This window comes from Manacus vitellinus, unplaced genomic scaffold, assembly GCF_001715985.3.
Source record: "Manacus vitellinus isolate BGI_N305 unplaced genomic scaffold, ASM171598v3 scaffold_22_pilon, whole genome shotgun sequence".
Lineage (NCBI taxonomy): Eukaryota > Metazoa > Chordata > Aves > Passeriformes > Pipridae > Manacus > Manacus vitellinus.
Window position 1 is genome coordinate 14023951 of NW_021939632.1, and position 12566 is coordinate 14036516.

Here is a 12566-nt window from a genome sequence, read left to right on the forward strand (position 1 = left end):
ATCTTTACACTTTAAGGAAATAAGGGAATCTGTAAATCTGCTACAAAAATGTGGAATGAGAGCTGAGAAGAAAGAAAAAGCAGCAGTAATCTGAAAACAGTGACAAGTGTCTAAGGAGCTGTGCTTCAGGGTTAGGGGGTTTGCTGACTTTTAGACCTCTGCCTATTAGGTCATTAATTCCTGGCTTCAACCTTTGATCTTTCTGCAATTCTGGAAGCTCTCTTCATATTTTTCCAACACAAGGCCAAAGTTGTGTGATTACAATGAGGCCATTGTATTAAACATCCCACATAGGGATACAGAACAGAAGACTCAGAGAAGTGGCTTATGTTGCAAGAATGCAACAATCCACATTGTAAAATGTATATTAATCTCAAACAGCCTTTATTAAGGCTGAATAAGGCATTATTATTTTTGTTTAAATAGAGTTTAGGAAGTTGCACCTCAAGACAAGTTAAAGGATGGATAATCTAAGCTCCACTGTGACGCATTAGGCAGAGAGAAAGGGGCTGTTTGTCAAACCAGGACTGCTGGAGAGCAAAGCTCTTGGAAGACAATGAGGAGCAAGCAACATGAGACTATGAAAACATTACTAGCATTAAAAGATTATTTTCACTATAGCTAACCATGCCTTGCTGACTGTTTACATGTAAGTGGTTTGCTTACTCTCTATGAATTTAAAGTACAAATTATACTAACAGTATTTTTGTTTAATGAGGTAAATTAGATTTAAGACCTATGAAAAGCTGTAGAAATTTCAGCATAATATAGCAAGATAAAAAAACCCCTGAAATAATTAATCTGACATTGTTTCTTTTGTCTATTAATAAAATACCACATCCCCAATCCTATTAGAATATTATTTACAAATCAGGATTTTAAATACCAGAGAGTGAAGCTAACGCTTTGTGAAGTATATTATTCACAAGATATTAATATTAAATCCCCAAAATCTTTACGCAGTTGATTATGTACACAGAACTGTTATGTGTATTGAAACTTTGACAACTTTGCTGTAACTCTCAATAATGTTATATCTCAAAACCCACCAGAATTGATAAATTATGCACCGCAGATTAATTAGAGACTTGGCTAACTTGAAATTACACATTCCAGGGAGATGTGTGTCTTCTGGGGCAGGGCAGAAGATGCTGGATGTATGTATTTCTTAAGAAGGGTTCCCCTGTTTTTAGGTGAGTTACATAGTAGTGTCTTTAGTGGTTTCTGGAACTGCCATGCATGACTGCCTTCCCTGTTGATTTTTATGGGCCAGATTCTTGGCCATTGTTAGGTGTCATTGACCATTCAGGAGCATCATTGTAGATCTGGGAGTACAATGTAGAAATTGTAAACACCATGGCCTCCCCAGTGTCTTTGAGGTTGTTCTGGTTTGTGGAGTAGGGTCAACCAAAGAGCTCTAACCCCCTTTCTGAGGCTGTGAAAGAAAAGAACTTGGAAATACCTGGAACTGCCTGATTACCCAAGGCTACTCTCTTACATATTTGCTAACATATTTGCTAATATTTTGCTCCTTCTATGGAAATGCTTTATTTTTCCTGGCTTTCCTTTTATTCTACTCTACCACCACTAACAATCTGAACTATGGGTCTAGTAAGCTAATGGTTCCCAGGGCACAGCTTTTGAACTATTTACCAGCTCTGACTGAAGCACAGACATCTTGTTGGTAGTGCAGCACTTCTTCATCCTCCTCCTCGTCTGTATCTAGTTTAGATGTGCTGACCATCTGTTCCCCTCCTCCATGTTGCTCAGAGAGCCTGCCCAGGAGCAGTGGGTGAGGCACTGAGTCATGGAAACAGGAACTGTAAATGCCACACTGGCAGGGTCTTAGAGCACATTGGGGCTGACTCCAAGACAGATTCATTCAAGCTCACTCTTGCCTCTCAGGCTTAACCACTGGCAGGCTCCGTCTTGTCCCACATACCAACACCTGGACTCACATGGGGTTACAGAAGAGAGTCCCAGGATGTCTGTGCTGTAAACAAAGATGTAACTGTGGAGCCAAATACTGAAATCTTTTTAACGTCTCGTAGCCTGGAAGATCTGTGTCATGAAATCTGTTTCAGCTAGTTCAGTCTGGTGACTTTGCATCTTTTTATTTTCCATTTTTTTAAGGATAAAAACCAAAGGGAACCATTAGATTATCTTTCTTGGTCACTCTCTGAAAATTAGCCTAGCTACTAACTTACTTAGCAAACAAAACTGACAAATGTATAATAAACTGTAATTAGAAGGAATCCTCAGACTAGTGTAGGCATTAATAACAATAGGAAAGTTAGGGAGTCACACTGTAATCAGAGGATGGTGTCTAAAATATTACCATTTAAAAAGAAAAAATTGAAAAACCTTCTTGTTTTCTTTGATACCACTACCAAATATTTTTCTATTTGGAAATTGTATGCTTTTCTGTTATTAAAAAAGGAGCATGACAGCATACCTAGGCTTCCTGTTAAGATGTGATATCTTCCTACACAGTCTGTAGGCAGAGTGTCTTTACCAGGAAATGACTGAAAATCTTCCTGGAATATGACAGATGAACCTGTCCAGAGCCAGCTGTCACTGACAGTCCTGGTAGAGATAGATCTCTAATAGAGTCCAATAGTTTGGGATATATTTTAATTAGTGGCAGCCTTTCTTTTGGATTCAAAGAGCTGGATCAGTAACTTACTACTGCCAGTTGGAATACTTAATTTATATCTTGTATCTTGCTGTGTTCAGTCTGAAGAGTGAAACTATTCATTTCATGTTGTTTTTCTTATTTAAGTATTATCACTTAAGCAGTACTTCACAGTGTCTGACAACATGGCTTTAAAAAGTTAAGGTTCTTTAATAAATTTAGGAACCCACAGCCCTGTGAATTTGGCTTGCTTTTCTGCAGTGTTGCTGTGCAACTATGCATGCTTATCCTTGGCTACACTGGGTTTGATCTGTGTGAGTTTGCAGAAATGAATAGCCAGCCCAGTGGGATCAAACTTCTTGTGGAAATTGGCTGCTCTGTTGCAGGGACTGCCAGTTTTATTCAGGAACAGAGGAGGCCCCTGGAGCTGAGTATGGTGAAGATTTGATTTATTTACTGGTTGGGAATGGTTTTGCATGTGCACATTGTTAAAAGTTTGTCACGGTATAGAGAGTCCTCAGTAGAGCTCAGTATGTAAAAACTGCAGTCAGCATGTCTTGCCTGTGCCATTCAGAACAGGTAAAGCAAGGTGGACCCTGGAAACCAAGAGTGGGCAGGGTGTTCCCTTTGCAGGAAGAAGCATGCATGCCTGTTGCTCTTAAAACCCAGTAACTTGTGTTACTGAGCACAGTTAGTCTGCTGTGTGGGTGGGGAGCTGGAGTGTTGGAGACACTGGAGGTAGTGTTTCTCTTCCTTTTTAATTTTCCATTGCTTAGCCGTGCAAAGGCACTTCCCTATATCCTGAAGCTGGCTGTGATCCTGTTGTAACCCTGTTTGTGCTATAAAGGGCAAATCTGCTCAAGCAACTGTAAAGTCATCCTGATTGTGTGAATCAGTAACAAACTAGTGCTGAAGGATTCCTGTGCAGGGTAGGGTGAGGGAGGGAAAGGCAGGTGGGCCCAGGACATGGCCCAGGTGCTCAGCTTGGACTGTCTGTAGTGACCACTAACCCTCCCAACATCACTTCTCCTTACTCTCACACTGCTGCTCACCCTCAATTAGCCCATCTGCTACTCTAGCCTTGTATGGCTCATTACCACCTCATGTCATGCTTCTTGTATACCTGAGTACAAGACCCAGGGACACTTGAGGTCTCTCATGGGTTGGCTGCAGTCTCATTTTCACCTCTGAACTCTCCCCAGAACCCGTGGTTGGGCCTCTGGTGATACCAGAGGCTGTGCTACTGGCTCCAGGGCATACTGAGGAAGATTTAATAAATCCCTAAAGGAAGTTAAATTATGTGAGGTCAAGTTTGTCCTTGCACTCTAACACCTCAGGTTCACATTAGCCTGGCAGTGGCTGACACTGTCTGAGCGAGGTGGTCCTGCTGCCAGGGTTACTTTTCCCCATGCTGGACTGGCCCCTTCATGTGCTGGCGTAAATGTACTTGTGCTAAACCGTGCATACAGTAGAGTGGCTTAATAGTGAAGTGACAACCTTGATGCCCTTCAGTAGTGCATTTTTCTGTGCTGTTGGCACACACAGTTACGTAAACCTTAAGGTGTGTCCAAGAAGCAAAGTGAGACAGTTGTGAGGCCTGAGGCATAGGACTTGGGTTTGAGAAATGTGTTGCAACATTTTTGAGGGGGATGGAAGGGAAAAAAGGAGAATTGGTCTTCCCCCCCCCCTCCACTGCTTCCCCTGTGACTTGGAAACACAGTTTTGAGCTGTAAGGGTTGATTTGAAGATTTCCATGCTAGGCTCTTTGATCCCACTCTTTATGCACTTTGTGTCTCTGGAGTGACAGAACTGAAGATGGATTTCTCTTTTGGTAGGGCAAGTGCAAACTCTCTCTAAACAGGAAAGACATTTTAATACTCAGAAACATTTTTCTGTAACTGAAATGCTGCATCTCTTGCATCTCTGGTATTTGTACCCTTTCCTGGGTTGCTTCCAGGAGTATGCAGGAGAGAAGTATTTAACAGCAGAGGAGACTGTCATGGACTCAGGAAGGTCTGAAAACAAAACAAGCTATGTAAAAATTCAAATGATCTCATTCTCTTCCCTGTTTTTTGTTCTTTTTACAAGATGATGACAGACATTGACTTGCTGGACTTCTGTTTCAGCTGCATGTAATATATTCCAGAGCAGCAGAAGACACAAAAGCCATTATATTGAAGGTGTAAGTTAGCTTGTACTCAGGACTGTTGCCAGATCAGAGGACAGTGTGTGAAGCATACAGATGATAGAGCTGAGTATGTGGCAATGATAATCAGGCCAGAGAGGGGCTGCCACCTTTTTGCTCCAGCGATACAAGAATTGGCAAGGAGAGAAAGAGCAGCGTCTTGGAGCTATTCATGAAGAGGAGAGAAAAAGGCATTAAATTAGCATTTAGTGTTTCTAGCTGCCAAAACGTCTCACTTAGGCTGCATGTGACTGCAGGTCCCTGTATTCCTAGCAGCATGTTTCTGGAGCCCGAGGAGTCTGGGGAGGAGCTGGGAAGCACCCACCGTGGTGCACTCCCAGACTGCAGTAGAGTGTGAAGGCAAGAGCTGGCTGCCAAGTGGTAGCTTCTGCTGGATGGTTTAAGCAATGGAAATCTGTGGAAATCTACCTGGGATGTGTATGGAGCTAAACTGAGTGACAGAGTTCTAGTTGAAACTTCAGCTTCCAGCTCTGTGCCAAGATTAAAGGAAAGACAAGATGTGCAGGTTGGATGTGCTTAAGTGTAGGAAGGAAAATTGCTCTTCAGCTTGAGCAATGTCTTCCTCTTACCCCAGACAGAACAACCTGAAAGCACTACCTCCAGATGTGTGGGACCAGCAGGCAGCTGAACGAGGCTAAATTGCCTTGTCTAGAGTTTGAGAGTTTTTATCCACACTCTTGACATTGGACTGGATTATAAACTAGGAAACAGAAGCAGCTGAGTTATGTGAAACACAGCAGTGTGAGATCTGCAGCTAAACCAGGGTTCAGATAATTACTGTGTTGTCCATGAATGACTGGCAGATGCAATCCACGTATTCTTAGGGAGGCTTTGTATCCTGACACTTAAGAATGAGGGACTGTGGTTGCATTGTGCAGGACAGACACAAGGAAGCACAGGCCATCAGTACATAGCTTATTGATGAATACAGTTACTTTAAGAGATTTGCAAAGCTGTATTGCCCATTTTTCTTTCTCTTTTGCAATATTTTATCGGAGGTAGCCAGATGTATTAATTCTGTTTGCCAAAGCTGCTTGGTGGAATCTTGTTTTGATGCAGGCTAATCTTATTTAGAGTCTATGTCAATGAATGTGTGTATCAATAAGCTGCCCTTAAGACACGGGAGTGTGTATTAGCAGATTAGTATCCTTCGAGTTGTTATATGGATTTTTAGATATGCTTTAATCTCTTGCTACCTCTTCTCTGGAAGTCTGATTTTTAAGTAGCAAAGCTGATTAAAGCTTTTTAAGTTTTGGGTTTTGTTCTTTTTTATTTTATTTTATTTTTATTTAAAAGGAAAGGACTACGTATACTTTTATCTCTTAACAATTGTTCACCTCAGCTGTGAGTAAATGTTTACTCTCCTAATTTAAAATATAGCCATTGTGATAGTGTCTTGTTCCACAGGGTTCAGCTGTGACTCTGGTGCTAATTTATTCAGTTAATCATTAAAAGAACAGTATTGGTTACCAGTAACAAAGCAGAGTTTGAGACTGAAATAAAACTGCTGCAGAGGCTTAAGGTGGAAACTGATGTAGGAATAATAGCAATAGACCACTAGCTGGGTAAGATTTGGCTTTTATGTCTGTTTACTTTTGGATATAGAGGGAGAAAGTAACTTGGAAAGAGGAAGAAAAGTACTTCCTAACTCTCTACATGGTATGAACTTGCTCCAACCCCTTTACTATGATATCTAACGTTTAATGTAATGCATTCTTATTTACCTGTACTTGCTTAAAAATGAAAGTGTTTCTAACACAAGCACATTGTTCTGACCTTCAGTGTTAACATTAATTGTATTTTCCAATAGCCACACTCTGAATCATAACTGAAAGACCTTTGATTTATGATAATTTGAAGCACCTCTTTATGTTTTGTGGATTTTGTTTGGTTCTTTTTTCTTTCAATAACTAAAAGGTCAATAATAGCTGCATTTGGTAGTGATAGCATAGGATTTATCCTGCTGAACAACAGTGAATACTGGGAGAAACCTGCATGGTATAAGTATGGTTTTTGTGGCTGAGGCCATCTGGGTAGATGAACTGTGATTGTCCATTTTGCAGCTGAGTTAGGCAAGTACTTAGTATGGTCTGAAAAAAAACCACTTCCCTTTTCTTTGCCTTAAATCTCCAAAAGCTAAATTGGTGGATGCTTCCTTTTTCTGGTGCTTGACCATTTGTTTGTTCAGACTGAGAATGGTCCAGTCTGCTATCAGTTGCAATATCACCATGTTCTCCAGTACAATTGAGAGTATTTAGCTTAATGGAGGGAATCAGAAACCATTTTGCTTTCTTCAAGCAGGGTCACACTTACAGATAGCAGACACAAGTGAAGGGATATAGAAGACAGGGCTACCTGTAGACATCAGTCTGGCACCTTTCTCAATCCCAAACTTGCTGAATCATGGAAACTGCATTAAAAATAGAAGGTGAGGAACAAAAGTTGGGCAGCTTTCTTGCTGGGCAGCTTGTTACTGTCAGTAAGCTGCGTGAGGCATCTGGTGGCTGGTGCCCGCTCTCTGAAAGTTGGGTTGCAGAACATTTGACTTGCTACAAGCTGCACCTTGCACCTTTGCAATTTAGATGAGGAAGCACATCCTTAATTAACTTGTGAGGCTCTTATCACCTGCTAGTTGCCCCTTCCACTCTGGAAAGGAGAAAGTCTTTTGGCCAGCTCTACAGAGAGTCAACTGCTATCTCCTGGCATGGTAAGCTCAAGTGAAAATGTCTTGAAGGAGAAGCAGGCACACTGTAAGGGAATCTGATGCCCTTGGCATAAGATGATCTGTAATTAGTATGTAGTTTTAAAAACAATTCTGCAAGGAGAGTAACAATACTATCATGAACTAGTTGCAGCATTTCTGCCAAACAGCTTTTCAGCAGCAAAATAAGTTTGAGAAATCCTCTCTTTAAACCACTTTTTCTTCTGATTTACATCTCAGCCACAGTCAAACTTCTCTGTGGTTTTTATTAAGTTTCTGAGTCAGACTTCTTCTTTCTCTTTTAAGATAACAGCCTTCCGTCTGAGAATAGCAGTCCTATTGTACCTGCCAGTTCCTCTCTCCTTCATGAACTCTTGTTGCTCTGCATTGTATGGCACTGCTGCCCTGCAGTGGGGGTCCAGGTGCATCTACAACCTGTGAAGCACTAGTCTGTTGTCACACCTGTCTAAACACAGCTGATTCCTACCTGCTGTGGTAACACCTCCAAGTCCTGGATCACCTTTGGGTAGTTACTGAGGAGATACCCCCCGAGCTGACTTCCATGTTTTAGAGGGGAAAACAATCTAGAGGGATTAAAATGTCATTTGCGGGTCTCAGCTACTGTTCTGCAACACTGTAAGAGCTATGCTTTTCCTTTATGTTTTTACCTTTAGCATGTTCAGGAAGTCTCCAACCACAACCTCTGCACTTTGGCTTTTGTCTCTGTGCCAGGACTCCATCTTGTCCCATAGTCAGGCACTTAGGCTAGGAAAGCAGTGCAAGATGAGAATTTGCTATGCTGGGTGAATGCAGTAGAAATTTTGGATAGCAGGAGTGTGTCCTGGAATGAAATGAGAGCTTGTGTTTTTTACTAAAGATAATATTTTGTTTGTTGTATTTATGTAATCTGAACTTGGAGAATTGGAAGTATTTCTTTCAGTTCCCGAGTGGTTAGTGTTGTCAAAATATTTTAATGGGACAACTATATGACAGTGTGGACCTTAGGATAGGATAACATATGAAAATGTGGAGTCCTTTCTGTGGATGTGAGCATTATGAAACTTGGTAGTACTTGATATAAGGCTTTAAGTTTTGCATTTTAATGGTATGGTGTAGCATATTGATATCTATTTCTTTTACCTTAATGTAGCCAAGAAGTGATGCTGTTATATTTAAATAAATCCAATAGAAACAGAAAGTGTTCTAGTATGCCTCTTGGAGACTAATGGAAAGTGTCCATGGCACTTCTTTGCTGAGACTGTGGTCTCATTTGAGCAAAGGCTGGGGTCACTGAGACAGCACAGTTAGGTTCATTAGCTAACCAGACATCTTGTAGAGAACTGCTTTTGTTTTTAGTGAGAAGTGTCATATTATCAGCACTATTTTGATGTGGAGGAGTCAGAATTGCTGAGCTTCTTTGACATTTTCCCTTGGTTCTCTTTTCTTTATTTTTGGCTTTTTTTAAAAATAAAAATGTAATAGTGACTGCATGCTGAAAGTACTTCCTTTGCTCATGGTATAAGAACACCTTTCCTGTGCTGTGTATGCATTTGGAATATGATCTAGAGCCCTGGAGTGATTCATGATGCCTTTGTAATGGGCACCTGACTCATGTGTAATGAATCAGCTTGATGAATCAGCTTCCCAGGCATGGTGGATGCTGTTCTCTGAAACAAATGTTCTTTGGACATGACACACCGTACAAGGAAATCTGTCTGTGTTCATCCCATCAATTACTCAGACTGTAAATCCATGTCTAAATTGTAATACTCTTTATGTAAATTAACATTTCAGAGAAACAGTATTTTGCCATTGGTTCAACTTCTCGTATGAATAGAAATTCTTGGGCTGCTTTTACAGAGCCTCAGGGTGGTTTTTTCTTTCCCTTGTGACACTGGTTACTTGTAGCTGCCTCAGTGGTAGCTTTGTCCTCACATCAGAATGGCTCTGCAAAGAACAGATTTACAAGTGGGAAAGTGTTACAATATGAGAGTTTTTAAAGCTTCACATTCAACTTGAATATAGTAGGATGAAGTGGAAATGAAGCAGGAAAGTTCAGTTTAGGCAAAACAACACATATTCTGGAGGGTTTCTTAGGACTAAGCTGACTTGACTCTTAAAATGTTTTAGTTAACACTATATTAGCCTTGGTGTGTTTGGAGGACTGAGAATGATTTGTTTTCTCTCACCACTGGCCCAAGAGAATTTGTGTTTGCCTTCAGCTTTGTGCTACACATTGTCATACTGTCATTATTATAAGAATGAAATACATGACAAAAGGCACTTATGAAAAATGTAGATCACCTTTCATGAAATGTGGACTAGGCACAATTTTCTGTTTGCAGATATACTTCTTGAAACAGATAGTGATTATCATAGGACATGATTTCTTAACAATGAAGCATCTTAAGTACCATAAATAAAAATTAAAATGACGTTATTTTTTAAAAAGTAAAGGCGAGCATACCTGTATTTCTGGTCAAGAACAAGCAAACCTTTTAGCTCTGAAAAGAATTTTGTAGATGCTTTGTTCTTTACAACAAATATTATACAGGCATATGTTAATTAATGTTCATTATGTCTTGTGCTTTGATTTTGGGTGTATGTTTTTGGTCATGAAGCATGAGAACTGCAGTACTAGCCTTCAGAGTGTGCAAAATATAGGAGTACTCTATGTAGTGTATATACTTAATAGAGATGATTGTATTCCTTGAAATTAAGGTTGTCTCGCATTTCTCTGTAAATAATCACTTTTAAGAAGCTTATAACTTGATCAAATTTTAATATTTTGGACTGATGTTTGATCTGTGTCTGAGAGTGAAAATTTATATCCATAGATTTTAGGGAAATTATTTTTCTGAATATGACTTGTATTGGTTTTGTATAATGAAATTTAGGGGTTTTTTTTAAGAGTTAGGAATTCACACTGAAGAAGTTATGTTAAAAGAGCATATGTTAAATGCAAAGTGAAGCATGTTTGAGAAATACCAGATGTAAATTTTCCTTTGTAACTTGGATTCAGTAGTTTACATGGACAGAGGCATCACCTATATTCTTAGAGGAGAAAAATAAATTCCGAATGCTCAAATGCTAAATAAAGAAGTGTTTCAGAGAAATGCTTCAATAATGTAATTAGAGACTTATAACCTAATGAGTATGCAAAGAGAGTCATCTGAGATTGCATAAGTAAGTTTTCTGTGGGTGTGTCTGCAGTCTAATCAACTTGATAAGTCAGTTTATTAGACATAATGAACCTAAATGGACATAAGTGATTATTCTCTGGTTCAACTTTTGGGGTGTAGAAATATGAATAAGAAACACTTTTCATTGTCACTTTGTACTATGCAATACATTTAGTCCTTCTTGGTATATAAACCTGAAACAATTGCTTGAATGTAGTGAAGTATTTTCTATTTCTCATTTTGTTGTAATGCATACTGAAGCTTTTTAATGTGATATTAATCTATAATTACCTGTAAGGTGTGCTGTACTGGATTTCATCTTATACTTTCATAATGAAAGTAGATTTTGTATGCTCCACTGCTGTTATACTCGCAACAAAGGATGAAAGTGTTTGATTCATAGTTAAGACTGCATTTACACTGAAGTATAACCTGGAATATTCTGTTGACTAAGAAATGGGAAAGAATGAGTGGTTTATGTGCATTTATCAGGTGTGTAATAACTTTGAATTCTTAAACATCATGATATGCTTTATATGCTATGAATATGGTATAAAGTGCTGCCTTGCACCTGCCAAAGATCTGAACTCAGATACTGTGTTTATAGCTAGGTACTATTACTACAGCAGTAGTTCAGGAAATGCTACATCTCTGTGACTTCTCATCAGCCCCCAGTTTGGAGGCACTTAGTGGTAGAGGAGGCTGCTGCAGTGGCAGTGGGTCTGCATGCAGCAGTCTGGTTGGGGTATGTGCCTGAGCCTCGAGCAATGGGAGCAGGAGTGGTACCTGTATCACTGCTTCTGCCTTTTTTCCTTTCCTGAGCCTGCAATTTTTTACAGGAGAACAGAAATATGAGAATATTCAGGCTTTTGATGAGGTTGTAGGTTCTAAGTCTACGTGAATTTTTTTGATATTTGCCTATAAGATTGTTTAATTAGGAATAAATTAAAAAGTATTGCAAGCAATCCTCTGTAATTGCACCTGCTCAGATGGAAGAAACTTTCCATAAACAAGATCAGACTCCCATCGAGAAAACAATATTCAGCAAAATTTCATGCATGAAATAAGTGGGATCAGTTTCTATGGCTGCTAGAAGCAAAAGTTCCTTAAACAGAATTTAAATTACAGAATCATAGAATGGTTTGGGTTGGAAAAGACCTTAAAGATCCTCTAGTTTCAACCCCCCTTGCCATGGACAGGGTCACCTTTCACTAGACCAAAGCCCCATTCCACCTGGCCTTGAACACTTCCTGGGATGGGACAGCCACAGCTTCTTTGGGCAACCTGTTCCAGTGCCTCACCACTCTCACAGTAAAGCATTTATTCCTAATATCTAATCTAAACCTAGTTTATTTCAAATTTAAAGCCATTGCCCCTTGTCCTGTCACTACATGCCCTTGTTCAAAGTCCCTCTCCAGCTTTGTTGTAGGCCTCTTTAAGTGCTGGAAGTGTGCTATAATATCTCCTTGGAGTCTTCTCTTTGCAGGCTGAACAGCCTAACTTTCTCAACCTGTCTTCATAGGGGGAGTGCTCCTGCCCTGTCATCATCTTTGTGGCCTTCTCTGGACTCTTTCCAGCAGAATCACGGAGTCACAGAAGGTCCACATCCTCCTTTATGCTGGGGCCCCCAAAGCTGAATGCAGATTTTAAGTTCATGTTCTGTGAGTGGATTAAGATGGGGAGTCAGATCCACATTTTCCAATAGCTAAAATGTATCTCTAGCATGTCACTTCTGTTAATGTAAGAACATAACTGAGGAGAATATTGGAGGGGGATGGAATAACTGTTTTAAGCCACTTTTATGGTTTTCCTCCAGCAACTCGTGATACAGTGAAATGCAGG

At 39.9% G+C, this 12566-nt stretch overlaps 1 long non-coding RNA gene across 2 annotated transcripts in view; it reads left to right on the forward strand.

Moving 5' to 3' along the window:
• Positions 1-12566, forward strand: part of LOC108640187 — a 64485-nt gene that overhangs the window by 12025 nt on the left and 39894 nt on the right. The gene's annotated exons all lie outside the window — the stretch shown is intronic.